The 19687-nt window shown below is 35.8% G+C and overlaps 1 protein-coding gene across 2 annotated transcripts in view; it reads left to right on the top strand.

Annotated features, from left to right (window-relative positions):
- The window catches only part of ANOS1 (anosmin 1), a 131313-nt gene that overhangs the window by 36739 nt on the left and 74887 nt on the right, over positions 1 to 19687 (top strand). The gene's annotated exons all lie outside the window — the stretch shown is intronic.

Below are 19687 nucleotides of genomic sequence, written 5' to 3'. Positions count from 1 at the left end.
AAGGATGATTATCATTGGAGCAACACTGGTCAGACAGTAAAGACAGATGCTACTACTGAGACTAAGGAGAATTAGCAGTAAATCTTCTTGAAAACAAGCAACAGATTTATCTTCCTAAATCTTCAGTTTTACCAGGTCTCTCACCACTCAGTTTGCTCAAAGCTTATACATACATTTTTCTTGTCATTCAATAACTTTGCATGCTATGTGCAGAGGGAAATATGTGACTTGAAAGTGTATCTGAGATTTTGATTTCCCAAATACAATCTTAGTTCCCAAAGCTCAGCTCCCTGAATTACTATTAGGAAATTTTAATAGCTCAAATAAGTCAGAGAATCTGTATGAAATTTATAAATTTGCAGTTGAGATGAGAATCTTACTACATTTCATTAACCTAATTAATTTGTAGTGCAAAACAGACTGTAATAGTCTGTTTAAATGTATTGTCCTTTTCTCCTCTTGTGGGAGACAATTGCAGAGTTAGGCCAAATATAGCTCTAGTTAAGTGACAAAGAAAAATGTACTTGCATTGACCTTTAATATAGTGATAAAATGCATTCAAGCCACTGGGAAGGGACGTATGTCTGTCTCTTAACCGTGACTTCAAAAAGAGTTTTGCTTGACTAGATCCAGGGCATTATTCAAAACCCGCTGAAGTAAGGAACAGTGACTTTCAACAAGCTCTATACCCATCTATAAGTTAAGATTGTGCTTTTTCAAGTGACCTCCCTTGGAGTTTCTCCATTACTCTAATATTGAAGGAGATATAAAAGTGTGCTTAGGTAGATGGAGTTACTATGCTGAGAGAGAGGCAATTGTCTTTGAGGCAGACAGGCAGGGATGCAAGTGCCCTTTTCTCCACACATTCATTGAAGTGTAAGGAAAGCATTAAGCTGGAAGTGAGAGCTATGACTGTTTTTTACTTTTGAGTGCCTGCAAAGAATTGGAAAGCTGTCTGAGCACAGAAGCATAGTCTGTCCTTAAATAGAAATTGCAGGTTTTATTTTGTAGCACTAAGTGTGATATTTAATCAGACACTAAAGAGTTAATTGCCATTTAGCACTAACAGTATATTAGAATAACTCTCTATACACAACAGAGAAAAATGCTTCTGAAAGGGTGCAGTGTTAAAGAGTGGGTTTTGTGCTATGAATTTTAAGTAGATCTCCTTATTTAGTTTCCTTAAAAAGTTCTGCGTTTTTTTTAAAGTCAATTCGGGGTATTATGAGGTTAACGAGTCAGAAAGGTAACTGGTTCTGACAGCTCTTCCAAAATATACACATCTACTGTATGGGTTATAAGCATACATTTTGATCCTAGTAATTTAAAATATTTTTAGTTATTTCAATTGCCTGAGGATTTTAAGATCACAGTGGAAACATATAATTGTACAGATAGAAGTCCCCCTATGGAGATAGTGACAGGAAAATATTCAGGCCTTTTTTCTGATTCCATAAACTTTCTGAAGTCTGCAATGGTTCTAAAGGCTACTTCCTGCAGTCTCATTTACAATTGGTTTGCATCTTCACTTGAAACAAGGGAACAGTTACATGGGGCGTAAAGTGAAAGGGAAATTCATAGCCATATTTATTGAAGTTGACATATGCATTTAATCCACATGGAAGATGTGAAGCAGTATTTTGGGTTCGTGTTTAACATAAAGAGTTGCCCATGTAGGAGTGCCAGCAGGATCAGCTGCAGTGAAATGGAAGAAGACATGGATAACTATTCAGCCTTGTACTGTTTTGTTGCTGGTGTATGTGTGTACAAAATTGATTTTTTTGTTTTAAGTAGGTGTTTGCAGCTTATGCATTTAGAAATTAGAGGATTGCTGTAATTAAATCTGTAAAGGAATTTTTTTCCTTTGGAGTGTGAACCAGAAGACTGAGTAATGAACAAGGATCTTTTCTCCAATATATCTAATATTCTGTTTGCTTTAAGTTGTAAAACCCATGGGTGCCAACAAATGTTGGAGTTTGCAGCCTCTGACTTTGAATAAAGAATGCAGCTGCCTATGTAAACATAGTCATTTTTCTCATGACGTGATATTGTTATATCCAAAATCCATTAAATTTCAATAGCCACAATAAATCAAGGTTTGAACAGGAAAATAAAACTGAGTTATGGCACTTGGGATTTGAATTGCACTCTGCAAAAATAGTAGAAACTTTTCAGAGCTAGGAATGAAGAATCAAATTTTAAACTGGTTTCATATTAGGAGTGAAATATTTCATTTTTTTGGCTTATGTGAAACATTTAGCTGCATTGTTACTCACTGAACTTTGAGCACCTTCAGGAGGGAAAAAGACTTAATTCTGTTTTACATAAATATGACCACTCTGCTCACCCTAGTAAACAACAAAGTATTGGTTAAACAGTAGTTACCACTTTATAACTTCTTTCAAATTTTGTCCACTTAAATCAGGCTTTAGCATTACATGGATTCTCATGTGTTCCTTTTCCTAAATCTGGAATTCTTTCAGTTTGGCCTGAGAACACAATGCAGAGCCCCAAACACATCCCTGGCCTGGTCCATGCCGTTTATTAGGAGGAGAACTAACCATGCTTGCTTGCAGGAATGCTCATGGGAGCTATGGTCAGACCCAGCAGGCAGAGCTCAGTCTGGCTATACTTGTTAACTTTTGTTTGGTTCTGGACCATATTGTTGAGTGATATCTGAGGGATATCATTATTCACTCACCAGGAGCAGGTCTAAAGCTACTATAAGGGCCAGGAATAAGGGAGGGAATTGCAGTTTTTTGGGTGAGATTTTTGAAATGTTAGGATTTATATCTGTAAACAAGCACTGAGACAACAGAGCTGATGAGTTACTATTTAAATCAATGAAGACACAACCAAACCTGCCTTTGCCACCTTGGAAGATCATTGGCTCAGCAAATATTTCTTACAGAAACATTGCTTTTTCAGCATCATTCCACTGGTGGTCTATTCTCCTCATATTATTCAGTGTTCCATTTTCCTTTTCTATTTGTCATTGAAGGTATCTGCATGACAGAACTCTTGTGTTTCTTTGGAGTTCAGCTGTTCCTGCTGTACAATTTCCTTTTCCAAAGTCATGTTTTACCTTGTGTCAAATACGACTCCTGTGATAATTGTAACCTATGTTTTTGGTGGGGCCGTGATACAGAAAATAATCCCGTTTTAATTGCTTATGCTCTTCAAAAGATTAATTAAATCTTTCTGTTTCATAACTGAATATTTTAAATTTAATCTCTAGTTAAATAACACATTTGAATAACAAATGAGTAGTTTTTTTAAAAAAGATATTTAGTTGGTAGCTTTCTTGCCTTATTTTTTCCTTTTAATTTCTACCCCTCCCATAAAATAAACTGAAACCAGGAAAACTAAATTGGTGTAGCTTTATTGTTGCTAATTATAGTGGTGCAAAAAATAACAACATGCACTTCATTCAAAGTAATATCCATCTGTAGGAGAAGTCATTGGATTTTCATGTTTTCTAGGTTTAATAAGCGTTTGAAAGTATTGCAGATTGAGGCTTTAATTCCTCAAATGGCAAGTAAGTAGGTCATCATCATCATCAAGGAAAGGCTTATTTGTCCTCATTATTCCTGGGGTCCAACATTATGCAAATTTGCTTTATAATACACTTGAAAGTAGTTATTGTAAGGAAGTGGGTGTATCTATAGGCAGTCCTTTAAAGATTTTTATCCTGACATCAACAGCAAAATAGATTTACAAACACTATTCATATACATGAATGTTTTTAATCACTAATAGGGGAAGATTGACTTAATTAGAAATACAACTGTTCTTCCCCCTTTTTACTGGAGGTTGTCGAGGTTGGTGACTTGTATGATGCACTTAATGGCTATTTAAACTTCTACTTTTGGCAGATTAAATAAAAATCTTAAAAGACATTCATGGTACTCTTAAGAAAAAAGCAAGGGCACAGCAGGGTGGTGAAAGAGCAATGAACAGGCAGCACAGTAGTGTAGGCAGATCACATACTTGCATCTTTACCAGCAAATGTCAGGGATCATTCCTGCCCTGCCAGCAGGATCCTAGTGAAGGCTTTTTGCAGCTTTGCCATCTGCCTACCACACCTTCCTTTTAGAAAAAGGAGTTGTGGTTTTAATTGTCTAGCTCTTATTAAAAAAAAAAAAAAAAAAAAAAAAGAAAGTTGTTCACCACGGAATTGAAGAAGGAAAGAAAGAAAGTGCCATACTGTGATAACTTGAAAGTTTTTTACCCCATAGTAGTCAGTTTTCTAGGTAGTTCAGTGCAATTCAAACAATTGTGTGTGTGGCAAGTGTGTTTTATGTTTGCACAGAAACTCTCTTGATTGATCAGTTAGACTGGGGTGACATTTTAAGTACATTACAGTTTGTTTTTTTGGTTTTTTTCCTGGGGAAAGGCTGAAAAACCACAATATAGTTGTACTTCTTATTTTAGTTATACCAAATAGTGAATTTAGGGAAAATCTCTTGAGTATGTTTTATTATACTGTCATGGAAAGTGAGTGCATTTTTACTTTATTGCTAACATTTGTTGGGTGATGACAGGTTATCAAACAGTACAGAGCTGTTTAACACCTTGGAAGAAGACAATAAAGAAACTGGTGACACTTGCTTAACAAGAAGCACAGTGTGTTTTGGGAAATCTGTCAGTGAGAAGACAGGCCTGTAAAGATGTCAGGCCTATTTTGACCTTTCTGCCCCTTGTTTGTATTCTACTGTTTCAGCTTTGCAAATGACTCCACATTTGGTACTTGAATTGAGAGTAGGCATCACGGAGCAAGGAAAGGATATGGATAAGTTTCAGAAACGTATTTCAAAATGGAAAAGATGCATACTCAGAAAATGATTGTGCATTTTGTTCATGGCTCCATAATACTATTAAAGGAAATAATTTTAAAAAAAATTTAAATAAATTATATATGTAGTTATTTTGGGGTGGTCTGTCAAAGTGGTAGGTGTTGCATTAAATCCAGCTACTACTGAAGCATGGTACTATGTGCCTACAGTAATCTGAGCTCCTCTGTAATGATGTATGACATTCACTTTGCATGCTCAGTGCTATATTTTATCCAGCATTTGGATAGCATGATATTTTGACCTTGTCTGATTGGTGATCTCATTTTCTGTGAATGTTGCAAGAGCAGTAAACAAAGCCTGGAAGAATTGTCAAGCTGACAAGTTGTATTGCTCTGTATCTTTTCAAGACAAAGCCACAGAAATTTATGTGTCTTGACACTTTTGTCTCTTGTGTTAAGAAAGCTTTAACTAACTTCTCCTTGGTTCTATAGTCCACCATCTAAAAATGCCACATCTTATATAGGCTTTTAAGGAGAGACCTGAGAGAGATGGAATAAGTTAGGAAAAAACAGCAGCAGCTAAATTGTGGAAGGAATTCCAAGACTAACAAGAGTGCCTCATAAGAAGAGTATATGAAACATTTAGATGACACTTCTGTATTAAAATTTTTAAATAGCTACGTGTAAATATGTTTTACAAATATGTTGAGTAGGAGAATAGCTTTTTGCATGAATCCCACAGCCATTTACAAATGTCAGTGATTGCAGGAATGCTGAAATAGTTTTGTTTTATTGTGTTTTCCTTTCACTTTCCTCTCTCACTCCCTCAAGAAACGTGTAAAAGGGAAATGTTCTACTCTGTTGAAACCATATGGGGGCTTTGCATCTGGAAAATTTGAACCCAAATCTGTATGTAACTTCCTTTCAGTTGAAAACTGAGCTTGTTTTATTTGCATTATTTAAATTCTATGTTGGAAAGATAAATTATTTGATCTAGAATTACATCTGGATAATGTAGTTTTACTTTAATTGCTTAAACTGGCTTTCACAATGATATTTGCGTTTAATGGGAAGTTGCTATTGACAATGCAGATCTTCAGCAGGTATTGATAAACAGTGAGAACTTCAAAAGTGAGGGAAGTATATGGCTAAGTGGCAGTCTCAATAGAAAGTGGGATTACAGCTTCTACTGGGATTTGGGTGTAAGGTCTCTAATTTATTTATAACAAAGTTAAATCATCTTCTAGTTGAGCAGTTAAATACTGAGGACATCTCTTTTTGGAGCCCTTCTATAGTTCAGCCAATTGACAGAAGATAAGCTTCTGTACCCATCCCTCCCAGCACTTTCAAAGCGCAGTGGAGCTTATTATAAATGAATGACTCATACACAGGGTGGAACAAATGCACCATTGGTAGCCTACAGAGATAATAACACTGACCTCCGGTCATTTTACAAGGGAACTCTCTCGTGTAGGTCGACTTCCCACTGCTTTAAACCCAACTTAAATAGACTATTCACAGGCAGCTGGATTGACAGATTAGAGATTTATATGCACAAGTGTAGGCATTAGCAGCGTGGTCTCTGCACATCGGGACATGAGAAGTAGTTGAAATATCTGACCACTGAAGGCAGAGGGACATTTTTCTGTAGAGAAGTAGGTTTGTAAACTTTCTTCAGACTTAGTGAAATATGGGCAGTAGGGCAGTCATAAAAGTCCAAGCTTGCAGTCTCTGTTTATGCGGGACTTCCAATAATATGAAATTGTTTGGAAATAAGGGTTATGATAGTGCTGCCACTCCACAGGGAACATTGGAGTAGGTGAAAAGAAGACAAGATTTTAGGTTATAAGTCAAAATACGCTCTGTTTGCTTTCTCCTCTTCAATACATATGTATACCCAAAGTGAATAAGCAGAAATAATTTTGTAAAAGTATGACGTTTGACATTTGTCAAAATTATGCCAGTTTTAGGAGGAGCTTGTGGTACTGAATATCAGCTTGAGAATACAAAGTTGATAATTTGTACTAACTCCAGCTTTTATACAAGGTATGATATAAGCATGTGAAATTTCTTCATCTTTCAACTGTGTTAATGCTCATGAAATGCAATTTGTCAGTAGAACTTATCCACCCAGTGTGTACTAGAAATTTAATTTATGCCTTTTTGCAGAAGTTGTCTTCTATGCCTGATCTTAACAAAAGGTTATATTGAAAGGAATGATTTCAAAGCAGATGACAAATTACTGAAAAGACATTTTTATTGTACAATAGTGTGCTCCACAAAGAAAAACAAGGGGTGAGGGGGACACAGCTCTGCTCCCCTCCAACATTCCTCTACACTAATTTAAGGAAAAACACATTAAGAAACAACCTTCAGTGGATTTATTCATTTCATTTCTTTAAAAGGATGAGAAGCTTAACAGGTTTTGTTTTTTTTTTTTTTGCTTGGGCCCTTCAGTAGAGAACATTAGGCCATCTAATTGGATCACCCCAAAAAAGATTGTTTTTAAAAATTATTATTCCTGTTATATTCTATCTGCAAAACGTGTGGCAAATACATTAATGATACTTGATTTATAGAGACAGAAATGAGAAAAATGTGTCAGAAATCTGTTTGCAAGAAAATTGTGAAACAAAGGAGAGTTTCAGTCCAAGTGTAGATAAACCAGCCTGACCCCCTTTGTCAGCCTTTATGTGGAAATCAGAATTTTCAGATATTCCTAAGTCCGATAATGTAATGATAAGGAAAACATACCATAATGTGATATGTTTTCAAGATGCTAATTATCTAAATCTGTTTTGATACCATAGTTCCTGACTTTTACTGAAAGCAGTGAATCTTTCCCTGCTCTTTTCACAAGTTTATGTGCTCTGAACTTATTTATTTAATATCTCAGATTTGTAATACAGTACGCAGATTGCCAGTGCAGTATATATGTATATATATGGTTATTTAAAAACAAGTAATTTCTATTCTCACTGAAGCAAGTGAAATGATATTGGCAGTGACATCCAATTACCTGGCCCAGGAGGCTTTTCTTGAGACCTGAATCCCGAGGGCTTTACTTGGTCACATCTCTCAGCAAACAAATCCAGCACAATTTCCTGAGTCTTTCCTTACTTTGTATCCAGGTAAAATTTTGGTGAAACTCAAGAAACTTCAGTCATATAAAGTCTTCCTCTAACAATTACATCCTTCAAATTGAAGATTTTGCAAGTGGGCTTCAAACCTGCAATTTTTGGAAATTGCTGGCACCACCCTGCATAATACATACATATTCATTCTTTGTGACTGGCTTATGGTGGATGTTTTTACTAAATGTCAGGTTTTATACAGAATTCACATTTCAAGTCAGGTTGTCTTGTCCCATATCTCAGCTTTTAAAAAATAAGGTAAAGTTGGAACTGGAGTCTGGGAGAGATAGAACATTTTTCCTTGTATTTCTGCTGTGTTGTCTATGTGAACAAGATCTACCTTAGCAGAAATGCACAGTTCTCAAAGATGCTAATCTCTCCTGCTTTCTAATTTCCACTTGCTTAAATTCTAATTTTAAAGGGCTGTGTGTTTGGAGAATCTTTTGATTCTTCAAGTATGTGGATTAGTCTTAACCTTTGTCATGACTTTGCTAGCATTTACATGCATGTGCCTTTGATCACTAGAGTTGCTGTGAAAAGGAAGAAAAGAAGCACAAACATTTGGCATTTTCTACTTGCAGATGTCCTACACATCATCTCAACTCATCTTTCAGCTTCCATCCTGTAGTGTCACTTCCCTGAAAAAATTTAACTTCCTTTCCCTGAGTCTAGTATTTCATTCAGATAAGTAGAGGCATACTTTTCTCCCCAGAAGGGAAAACTTTTTGTTTGAAAATTGTGAGTTTTAGTTGGTTCTAAGTGCAGATTTAATTTTTTCTCACTGTATCTGTTCTTATTTTTGCTGCTTCACAAAATATTGCTTTTATACTAGGGGGAACAATAGCTGATGGCACACTGAGAAAATTGTGGCTTTATGCAGTTGTTGAAATTTGTTTGAGACTTCTGCCTCTCTTTGAGCTTCTGAAATGAGTAAAATGAACTGCTTATCTTGGTAAATACATTAGTTCTCGTGAGTTTTTTGGCTGCTTGTGTCTTGAACATTACACAATATTTTAAAACTCAGGTTTTTTCCTTGCAATCCAATTGGCAAGTCACCCCGATTTTCAATTTTGATTTAGAATATATATTTTTATAAAGTATGGACAGTCAAGCATATGTTCAAAATGGCCATATTTGCTCTTGAATGTAATCAGGCTTCCAAAATAATAACAATCATCAAGATATTCTGAGAGAAAACTTTTTTAAAAAGAGAGTGTGCAGTGAGAGGTTGCAGTGCAAAGCTAGAAATCGGTTAAATTTGTAATCATCCATCATAGATTTCTCCACTTGGGCCCCAATTTAGAGATGCTTGTACATGCTTTCTCTACTGTGTTTTTCAGGTAAAAATCCAGTCCCCAAGGAAGTCAATGTAATTTTCTCTGAAAGTGTCAGTGTGGTAACAGCACTGAAATTCATTAGAACTTGCAGTACCATCTTTGCATATAGTGCAATTGTGAAGCTAACAGTGGTGCTCTACTTGGAGTAGTACTTAGTACTTCAGGATTTGCTTTTTCTTGTTGACGCAGAAATACTTGCAGAGAATTGCTGCCTCAGCTTCTAGAGCCTATAGAGTGCTATTTGCAAGTATGTCTAAATAACATGTCTATACATGTATAAACTCTATCTTACTGAAGAATTATGTCTGTCTGAAATACTAGGATGACACTAAACTTGTTGTCGCTATTTATAAAATAGGTTAAATATCTGTTAGTGACTGATATATCTAGTTAACCAGAATTACAGGAAAAAAAATTACTAAATGCCTAATGTTTGTTTATTTATCTTTTTGTCCAGTAGCTAATTCATGTCTAAAATTGCATCCTCAAGTAGTGCCAGTTCCAGGCAAACCCACAATGCAGCATTCCCATATCATGACCTTGGCCAACCCAGCAGTTTGGTGGCTTTTTATGACAGTGTCATTTAATTTATCTCTAGTGTTACTTTTGTTCTGGTGCTTCTGTTCTATGGTGAAATAGACACTTTGTGAAGACTGTGCATATGTGTAATTGTAGTTACGTTTTTATGTATAGTGCTGTAGTCTTTTGTTAAAGAATTTTTTATTTATTTGCATGGGAAACAAGGGAATTATTTCTTATGGAGCTTCTGTGCATACAGTTATATAGGATGCTAATATAATAAATATAAAGAATGAGCCTGCTCAGTAGTATAAAAGAGTATACAATAGCAACACTCTTTTCTTTCTATATTGAACTTGCTTTAGTGGACTCTGCTTGGAGCAGAGGGAGTTGGACTAGATGCTCTCCAGAGGTCATTTCCAGCTCTAACTATTCCATCTAGAATATAGGTATCATCTTGAAGAACTATACAAATTAGGAACCAGACTATCTGATTGTTTATAATACGTGCTTATTTAGACAATGCATTTCTTACCAGCCAAACAAGGGATTTAAGGTGAAAAATTGAATAGAGGAGATAGGAAACATGAAACACAAAAGGAAGAGTAGGCAGATACTCTTCATTATCCAACATAAAAATGTCTATTTCCTTTGAAATGCAGATTTTGTTTAAAAGAAGTCGCATTTAATTCAAATTCAGGTTGATGTGAATATTTTAATGGAATGGATAAAACACCTTGCGGGGGGATGTGCTAATTTTAGGTTTGCACAGGCTGTTTTTTGAGCTGCAAGAAAGTTTCATTTAATTTTTAACAGTCCGCATCACTAAGGAGTATTGCAGGTATGACTGATAGTTATTTGGTCACTTTATAATTGCAGGTGACTTTATACACTTTATTCCTTTATTCGCTTACACTTTTCAAATTCACAGTTGTAAGTGGAATACAGAAAAAAATATAAATTACTCTAAACTGAGTTGTGATATGACCATATTGTTATTACATGGAGTTACACCAGTATTAATTTGCACACTAGCTACCCTGCTAAATGGTGTCCTTGTTGTTTTTATATTTACATTCACACTTACTGCTTGTGAGAGGCTACCTTAAGTCCATGGATGAGAAGTAAATCAATCACTTTTTCTCTGCTCCTTTGAAACTTGTAATTTACCTTCACCCTGTGCTCTTAGCATTCTAGTTCAGTTGGCTGGGCTTTCTCACAGTGAGCATTCACTTAGCATTTGTTCAGAGTTCAGGTTAGTGCAGTGCTAAACCAGGTAAATTCTCCTCCTAGCACAACTCATGCCTTACCTTCAAGCTGGACTACAGATCCTGGTTTGTGCACTATGCTTTCTGGGATTCCTACATTACCACTGAAGAGGTTATTGTCCCCCAGCTGTTTATCATTTCTTCCCCCTCTCCACTATCCCCATGATTACTGCTTCTCCTCTCCGCTGCTCCCGTGAGCACATCCTAACACATTTTAGTCAAAAGAAGTTAGTCTGGACAAATTTACAGTTTTTGATAAGCAGCCTAATTTTGACTGGAAAAAATCAAAAGACCCACCTGCCTGAGGAAATCTCAGGGTGCAGTATTCTGTTCTGCAGAGAGCACAACAGAAGACAGAGGTGGGATATGGCGATCACCAGAGCAAAATCTGAATGTAGTATTTAAGGCTTGGGGATATCTGTGCTGTCACCCAGGGACAGAAAATTATTTTAAACTGTGAGGTGCTTATAGGTGACTGTAACTCAGGTAAGAGTGAGGTTTTTTTGATTTACCTGCAGTTGGGAAATGCACATTCGTATTGCTGATAAACTTTAAGTTATCTTGGCAAGTTGTCTCTGTATTCTATAACTTCCGTAGATCTGTAAAATGGAATAATATTTACCTCCCATGGACTTTATTGGAAATATATAGATATCACTCGGTTTAACCAAATACATAGATGTCATTAGGTCTGCGGTTATACTAAAAATAATTCTATTACATGCATTTCACATCACATACTTGGATTTATCTAAGAATTGAAATTCATGAGGAGAAAGCTGTGATGATGTTTGACATTAAATTAATACTGGTGTCCTGCAGTTGTCTTTGTAGAATGAAATATTTCAGTGAACATAGGAAGCTTATACTGTCCAGTGTCATTGTTAGGTGTCTGCACCAGCTCAGGTCTGCTATGAATTTATGTAAATCAGCAATGATAAACAGGAAAGAAAGAAATATGAGTACACAGCACGCTAACAGAACAGCAGCCAAGGGCAACTCTGGTGGAAGGGAGGCTTGATTTCTTGTCAAATGTTAGTCCTAGTTTTATATTGCTTTTTGTTTTTTCCCAAGCAAGAATAAGACAGGGAGGTTATTTTTTAGCTACACATGCAGACATGTGAATTCTATAATCATTTTTCATGGCATCTGGTCTAGTACAAGGAAGAAAGAAAGAGTAGCAAATAACACAGCAACGAAAAGGACTCATTATAGTCTCTACCAAGAAAATCGTGAACTTTTTTCACAGTTTCTTCTAATTCTTCTAATTATATCTCTGTTTACATTTTATTGTGCTAAGTAGAAAAAGGATTACACTGTGGTAGTATAAATAGCTTTCCCAAAGTGAAAGCTTTACTGCGTATTATAGACTATTCAGTGTGTTATAATATATGTTCCTTTTGGCTAGATTTGCATTTGGATTAATTCTGGAGTTTTATCCTTCTTTTTGGTGACACTATGATAAAGTGATAGGAGTGAAAAAATTCTGCCATAGTTTGTTTTTCTATTTCCAGCACTACAGCTAGATAAAGAGCTTGATCCATCTTACTTATCATCAACTGCTCTAATAGATTGTTCTAAATTAATGTGCTCTTAATAATACTTGATAAATTAATTTCAATTTAAAATATATTCTGGTTTGTCATGAACATTTGCTGTGTTGACTGTAGGAAACCCCTGAATCGTTAAAAAACCGGTATAATCACGGACAAAGACCCTCTAACTAATTAAAGTCAGACAGTGGTGTGTTTATTCACCGGCGGGCAGCATGGGAGTCACCTCCGAAAGGTGTGACAGCCCCGAACAAGGTTCTTTGCCATCTATTTATTGCCCAAGATCTCACATACAATACATCTGCATAACCCCAGCACCTCCCATCCCCACCCCATATTCAAATGAGCCCATTAGTCCTTCACACGTGCACAGTTCTTCTCTTGAATTGGGCCAGTGGTCTTGAAATGGGTCAGTGGTCTCGAAGGATGAAGTCAGGAGAGTCTTCATCAGGTCTTGGTGACCCTCTGGCACCATCCAAGGCTTCACACTTCGTGATTAGCGGTTTACTTATTTTACGTTCTTCTGTACGTGAATTTATAATAGCAGATAATTATACCAATTAGCTCTAGCCTAAGCATCTAGTAATTATTAACCTACCATTTACCTACCTAACTTACATCTTGGTCATGGAAACTACTTTTACCCTTAGCAAAAATCTTAATTCTTTAAAACTACGATTCACCCCTACATGGCTAGCAATAGACAGTGAACTTCTTGCAGTTTGTGGGTGTAATGTCTTTTGATAGCAGTTGGCGTAATGGAGCAAGAAAATGACCAGTACATTGGTGGCCTTCATAGTATTTTTTCTACTTGCATATCTACATAAGTTCTTGCTATCCTGACTGAAGCAGTCCCATGCTGCTGTGTAAATTATCTCATTCTTTTTAGTGATGGTGGTTGAAGTTGATGATGGAGATGTGAAATGTTATGAAAGAATAGTGTTTATTTCCCATATTGTGACCCAGAATGTAGAATATTCAGTAGTCTGGTTCATAGCAAATCAAATGCTTTACTTCTCTTCCCTGTGAAACTAAAACTTCTATTCTGTTTTATGTTGCTCTTCTGTATTTTTTTTAGCTTCGGTAAAAAACTGGCTTTCATTTTCATATTTAAATCAGCTCTAAGAGACTAAGGAGCTACAGAGTGAGTCTGAGACAAATCTAATTTAGAGTTCAGATTGAATAATTTAATACTGAAGCATCCTGTGTGTCAGCTGAGTGTGGGAGAAAATTGACATTCAAACTTTTTTGAATATGCAAGGTGGGGGGGATGAAGGAAGCATTTGGATAAGACCATAATGATCATACTTCCAATTTTCTTTAGAAGAAAAACAGGTCTGGCCTGGCTGGATATTATTTAAGCTGTCAATTGTTCTAATGTGTCTTACAGTTATGATGAGGAAAGAATTGACATCAGAAACCATCTGTAGTAGCTCTTTGCTTTTGGAGTTAGGATAGAAGGCTGGTTACATAATGAAATAATTGACAAAGTTGTCTGCCAAGTCTTTGATCTGTGGATCTTGCTTTTTCCTAGATGGCATGTCTCCTAAAATTATAACAATATGCAAAACACATTGTATGACTCAGAAAATAAGGAGTGAAGTTAATATATTGTTGTTTCAGTCTCAGAGTATTTTTACTAAAATTGACTTAAAATTTTTTAACATGATTTTCCATGTTTTTTCACTCAACAGACAGAATTAATGCAACAGCAGTTTGCCTATTATGCCATTTGCATAACAAAAATATGCAATATGACAAATACGAAATAAAAATACAGATGAAACTTATGTGCCTTGTGATGCACAAAAAACGATGTAGCTGTGACAAAGTGACACCTTTGAACTTTCAGGGAGAAATTCTTGCAGTGTCCTAAATCCCAGACAAGGACATTGCATTAATTCATTCTCATGGCTGAGATAATACTTGAATCTGTTTCAATGTGGATGGGAAATTATTTGAAGCACTTCTACCCTTCAGAGCAAAATATTTCATCTGGGAATGGCACAGAACAGCAGAGTCTTCTGGAGCATTGTTCCCCATGTGGAGTCAGCTCTCTTCCCTGAGAATACAGAGGCTCTTTGTAGACACACAGAGGCAGGTCTGTATCTAGACATACATTTCCTTCTTGCAGGATGGTTCTATTGCCCTATGCCAGATTCCCTGCGTCCAGCAGCCAGATACAGCTGGAGAAGCTGATGGGTGTGCAGGAATGTTGGGTGAGGGCATCAAGCCAGAGGGGCAGGCTTGAGGGGAAAGAGGGAGGGAAAGAGGACTTAAGGTGAAGGCCAAACTGATGGGCATCTCTTCTGTCACAGGAACTTGACAGATCTATTATTTCACTCTTCTTCAGTGCAAATCAAGAGAAGTCATCTATTGCCCAAATAGTAAACAGACTTCATAGGGAAAACCACATTTTAAATTATTTGAGAACTATTTCAGGAGTTTCTTCAGCACTTTTATAGAAGTGTGATGCAGTGCAGAAGTATTAATACCACATATTGCTTCCATCATATAATCTCTATATATTTTAGACTTTCAAAGGGAACCGAACATGGGAAAATATAAACTTTTGTGTATGTGCTTTTTATTTTTGTAATAGGAAAATCCTGGTTTTTAAAATCTCATTGCTTGCTGTGTACCATAAATCCTCATAAAAATGTAATTGCATGTAACTTATGCACATTCGGTACTAGACACAGATTAAGTATATAATTAATCAATGTATCAACTTATTTTTCTCTGCATCTGTTGTTGGAGTAAACATATTGCAGAAGCTGTACTTACAATCTGTACATATGTACAGGCAAATGTTTTGAAGGGGAGGCTGGTGTGTTTCAAATTTACATAAGATTATTTTTCTCAACATCTTTTCCTGTTTATTAAACTATAATGACGTTACATCATTTGGAGTCAAAGGAAGGGACTGTTGTAAATATAGATTAAGATTTCATCAGATATTATCAATAAACCTAGTTTAAATTGAATGTCTGGGAATAATTCCAACTTTTATCAAATCATACAACCATTTAATAATATTTCAGAGAAAAATAACAAGAAACAAGAAAATGTAAACTCATAAGTTTAGTTTTCAACAGGTCTTGGAATTTTTAAGTGCCAAAGATGTTTTGTACGCTCAGAATCTATTGACCAAAATCCTTTTTGAATTACAAATTATTTTCAGCTTGAAAGCCTGTTGTTAGGCAAATGCAGCCTGTGAATGCTAATTTGGATCTACTTTAGCAATTAAGAACTGTAGTTTGAGCTGGACACATTTTCTGTGAACAGTTCTTTATTATAAATGCGTGAATGCAACACCTTGAAGTTATGCTAATGAAGTTACTATCAAGTTTAACAGACAACGTTAGTAATTAAACACAACATTTAAACACAAAACAATATTTTTGAATCAGGTAAAAAGGTCTAGAAACTGGTACAGTTGCAAAGTTGTAGAAATTTTGTGTATTTTGTATTGTTAAAAAGCTCCAGCAGACAAAGTTCACTGTTAAATCCTGTGCAATAATTTAGGTACTCATTGAAAGAGATAGACAAGAACTATGAGGATATGAGATTAATAAAATCACCACTTTATAGACAATTTTACAATAAAAATGTAAACATTTGCATAAAATGTTTATTGGTTTCAAATTTCTGAAGTTTAGTAAACAGAGTTTTAAATGTTTAATACTTTGACACTATGCTGAAAATGTGCTCATCTGTGGGGAAAAATGATCTACTGATCCTTCAGTGATAAAATGTAAAATTAATTGCACTGGAAAGAAATGGTAGGACAGAGTGGCAACCTTTCTTTAAAGGGCAAGCTATTTCACACCTCAAACAAAAAAATGCATGAAAAGAGTTGAACAATGTAAAACTTTTACTTTAGAAGCTGTTGAGAAAAAAATGCAAACTTGGATAAGTATTTACAAATAACTAGTTCATTCAAACAACAGAGATAGTAAACGAATGGGGAAAAAAGACCTTTTGTGATTAACAGTCTGTTTTCAACTATCTATTATCATAATGTGTATGACATGATCAGGAGTTATCTTTCAAGACTCAATTAAAGCAATTACAGCTGTACTGAAAGCCTGCTGAAGTAAATGCAGATATCATTGATGTCAGTTCACTTTGATTCTAAGCCTTATTGGCTACATGTGATTATTTTTTTCAATTTTAAAAACCTTATTTTTTTCTGATAGATTTTTCAGAATGCAATTCCTTGCCCTTCCTCTGATTGTTTTTCATTTGGCCAGTAGTATATCTTAATTTCTTCCATTTTAAGCTTCTCAGGGTTTGATAAAGATCTGTTCATTTATATTTTTGCTATCTACCGAAATCTCAGTTTTAGGAAAGATAGATATTTTTCTCTCTCCTTCAGCCTAGATATGTTATATTGCTGAGAAGCACTTGAGAAATTCCTGAGCTTCTTTTAAAGAGAATTTCTGAAAACAATTGCATATGCCTAAACCTCCTGTGAAGATGCAGAGCAGAGAGTGTAGTTGGCATGGAGAGTGGGATATTATAGAGTGGTAGAAGGTAAGGATGGATCACAGCTCGGCTGAGACTTGGAAATTCTTGCTGCAGAACATGGAGGCCAGAACTGTAGCCTGGTATATTCTCCAATTCCCATAACTTCTTGTTTTCAGAGGGGGCATGTGAGATTAGAGTAAAAAACTTGACTTTGCTCCTCAATACATGTGTCAGTTTGAAAACAAAATAAGAAGCTGAGATACATGCAATATATTATTGCAAACACTGTTGTCCAACCTTAAAATCTATAAACTTTTTGCCTGAATTAGTAGCAAATTAAGCAATATAAAAATGGCTTAATGAACAAATTTTTATTTCTGTGTGAAAATTTTTTTATTGGATCAGTCATAAGCAGCATGGTGACATTAGTGTCTTCTTTGTGAGTACATTTTCTAACTCTCAGATTGCTTAAATTTATGTGTCTGTATTTGAGAACTTGAGCAAAAGTAGGGCAAATCATGCTTTATTATTTTAGAATGCAGTACTCCTTTCTTTCAGGATTATGACAGCAGTTCACATCTTCTAAATGCAGGAGAAAAAAGAATGCTTCATTTTTTATTTATTTAATGGTCACTTTAAAATCTCAAATTATTTTTCAGTTTAGTAAAAGGGTGAGGAAAAAAGAAAATTTTCAAGACACAATTAATTTTGGAGTTGGCTATCCATAAGGCTGTTTTCTGTGTCAGTTGGTGTGTGAAGGGAAAGTCTTCCCTTTCCTCAGCTCCTGGTCCCATCCCAGGGCTTTGTGTTGACTTGGCAGTGAGCAAGGTGGTCAGCTCACACATCTGGCTGGAAGCTGCTCAGGGTAGAGGAGATGAGCAGGTGGAGGCTTGTCAGCCTAAAGGTGTGTTTACTTTTAAACTGAAGTACCAAAGAGCAAACACAATGGGCAGCCCAGAGAGAGTGTTAATTTTGGTTTATGCTGTTCCTGGAGCCATACCTGCTCATCTCTGCCAACTGCTTGCTCACTCTTGTTGTACAGGACAGTCGGACTGGAGTCTCCTCTCACTTGCAATACTGAACAGCTGGAGGTGAGAATGCTGTTTCTGGACTTCATCTTGACTAATACTTTTATATGCTTCTCACTTAACCTTCACTGATTGCTTTGTCAAGGCACCATCTCATTCCCAAACTGAACTAAATGAGTTGGAAAACGCTATTGTTCTGCTTCCATATCCCTTGATTTGCACTTGGTTGGAATGGCTCTCCAAGAAATAAGGCACTGGAAGGTAAAGCCCACTAGAGGTCTTGTAGTGTGCATGATCTGCATAAAGTTAAATAAAGCTTTTGTAAGGCATTAGCATAATTTGGTGGTGGTGATGATGATGGTGGTGGTGTGTGTGGAACTAAACAAAAAAAACTGAAAAGCTTTAGTGTATACACACTCTCAGTCATATTTATATATAGGGAGAGGATGGTAAGTATTCTGTACTGATGATATGTTCCTTGTGTAGACTTGGAAAGTACATTCCACTGTTTAGTCTACTTCTGCTTTCATATGTTTTTGAAGACACTGTTTCAAACATGAAATGTCCCTATCTTCTGTACTATGTATTCTGTTGCATAAGTCAAAGTGATCCTTTTTCAGCTACATTTCTGCTTATTTTTTAAAAAGAAATCTTGCTGTACGGTAGTTGTCATTTAGGGGAAAAAAAAAACCACAGTAAAATGCTGTAATGGGGGAAATAGCTTTTGGGCACTCGTTTAGGAAATGTAATGATTGATTGTCCTTCTTGGGAATAACTGCAGCAGTTGAGTTATTAATATGGCACATAACAAACTTCAGAGTATTTTTTTCTTCTGAGATATTACATGGAAGTTTGCAGAGTAAATGAAATTTAGTTCTGCTCTTACAGTGGGAAAGGGAAAAATGTGCCAAAACTATCCAAGAAGGAAATAAAATAAAGCTCTTAAAAGAAAGCCTTAGCTTATAGTATTTGCAGTGCAGTCAGTTACTTGAGAACAGCTAGTGCTAATAAATTAGCTTAAAATGCATTACTGATGAGGCTGATATATTTTTTCTCTTCAATTTTTTGGACTGGATTTGTGCCTGAAGAGATATGGTGACATTTTTCAAGAACCGAGCTATAATGGCTTTTGGCTAGAAGTATTCTTCTACTTGGAAAAAATACTTTAATGACCTTAAGACCATTCCTTTGTCATACTGTTGTCAGGTCCAGGAGAGGAGACAAATAAAGAATTTTATCAGCAGCTGGTTTGGCAGTATAGAGCTTTTCAATACTCCTCTATCAAAGTACTTAGAGGGATGTAATTACAATGGCATAAAAGAGCTTTTACTGGCACAGTCTATTTCAACTTAACTGTAATAGGCTCTGTCTTTAAGAGCGCATTTTATGGTATTGTAAGATTTGTCTAGATTAGAATGACTTTGTATGTATCATGTGTCTTGGTAACCAAAATAAAGCCTGAGATATACTCAATAAGTTTAGATTTTCTAGCGCAGATGAAGTCCATCTTTGCCTACAGTGATGCTCCCTTGCTGGAAAAGCTCTTATGTTGAAAATATCTTGATGTATTTTTTCATCTT

Source organism: Sturnus vulgaris, chromosome 2 (assembly GCF_052056855.1).
Source record: "Sturnus vulgaris isolate bStuVul1 chromosome 2, bStuVul1.hap1, whole genome shotgun sequence".
Classification (NCBI taxonomy): Eukaryota; Metazoa; Chordata; class Aves; order Passeriformes; family Sturnidae; genus Sturnus; species Sturnus vulgaris.
This window is presented reverse-complemented; position numbering and strand designations above follow the sequence as displayed.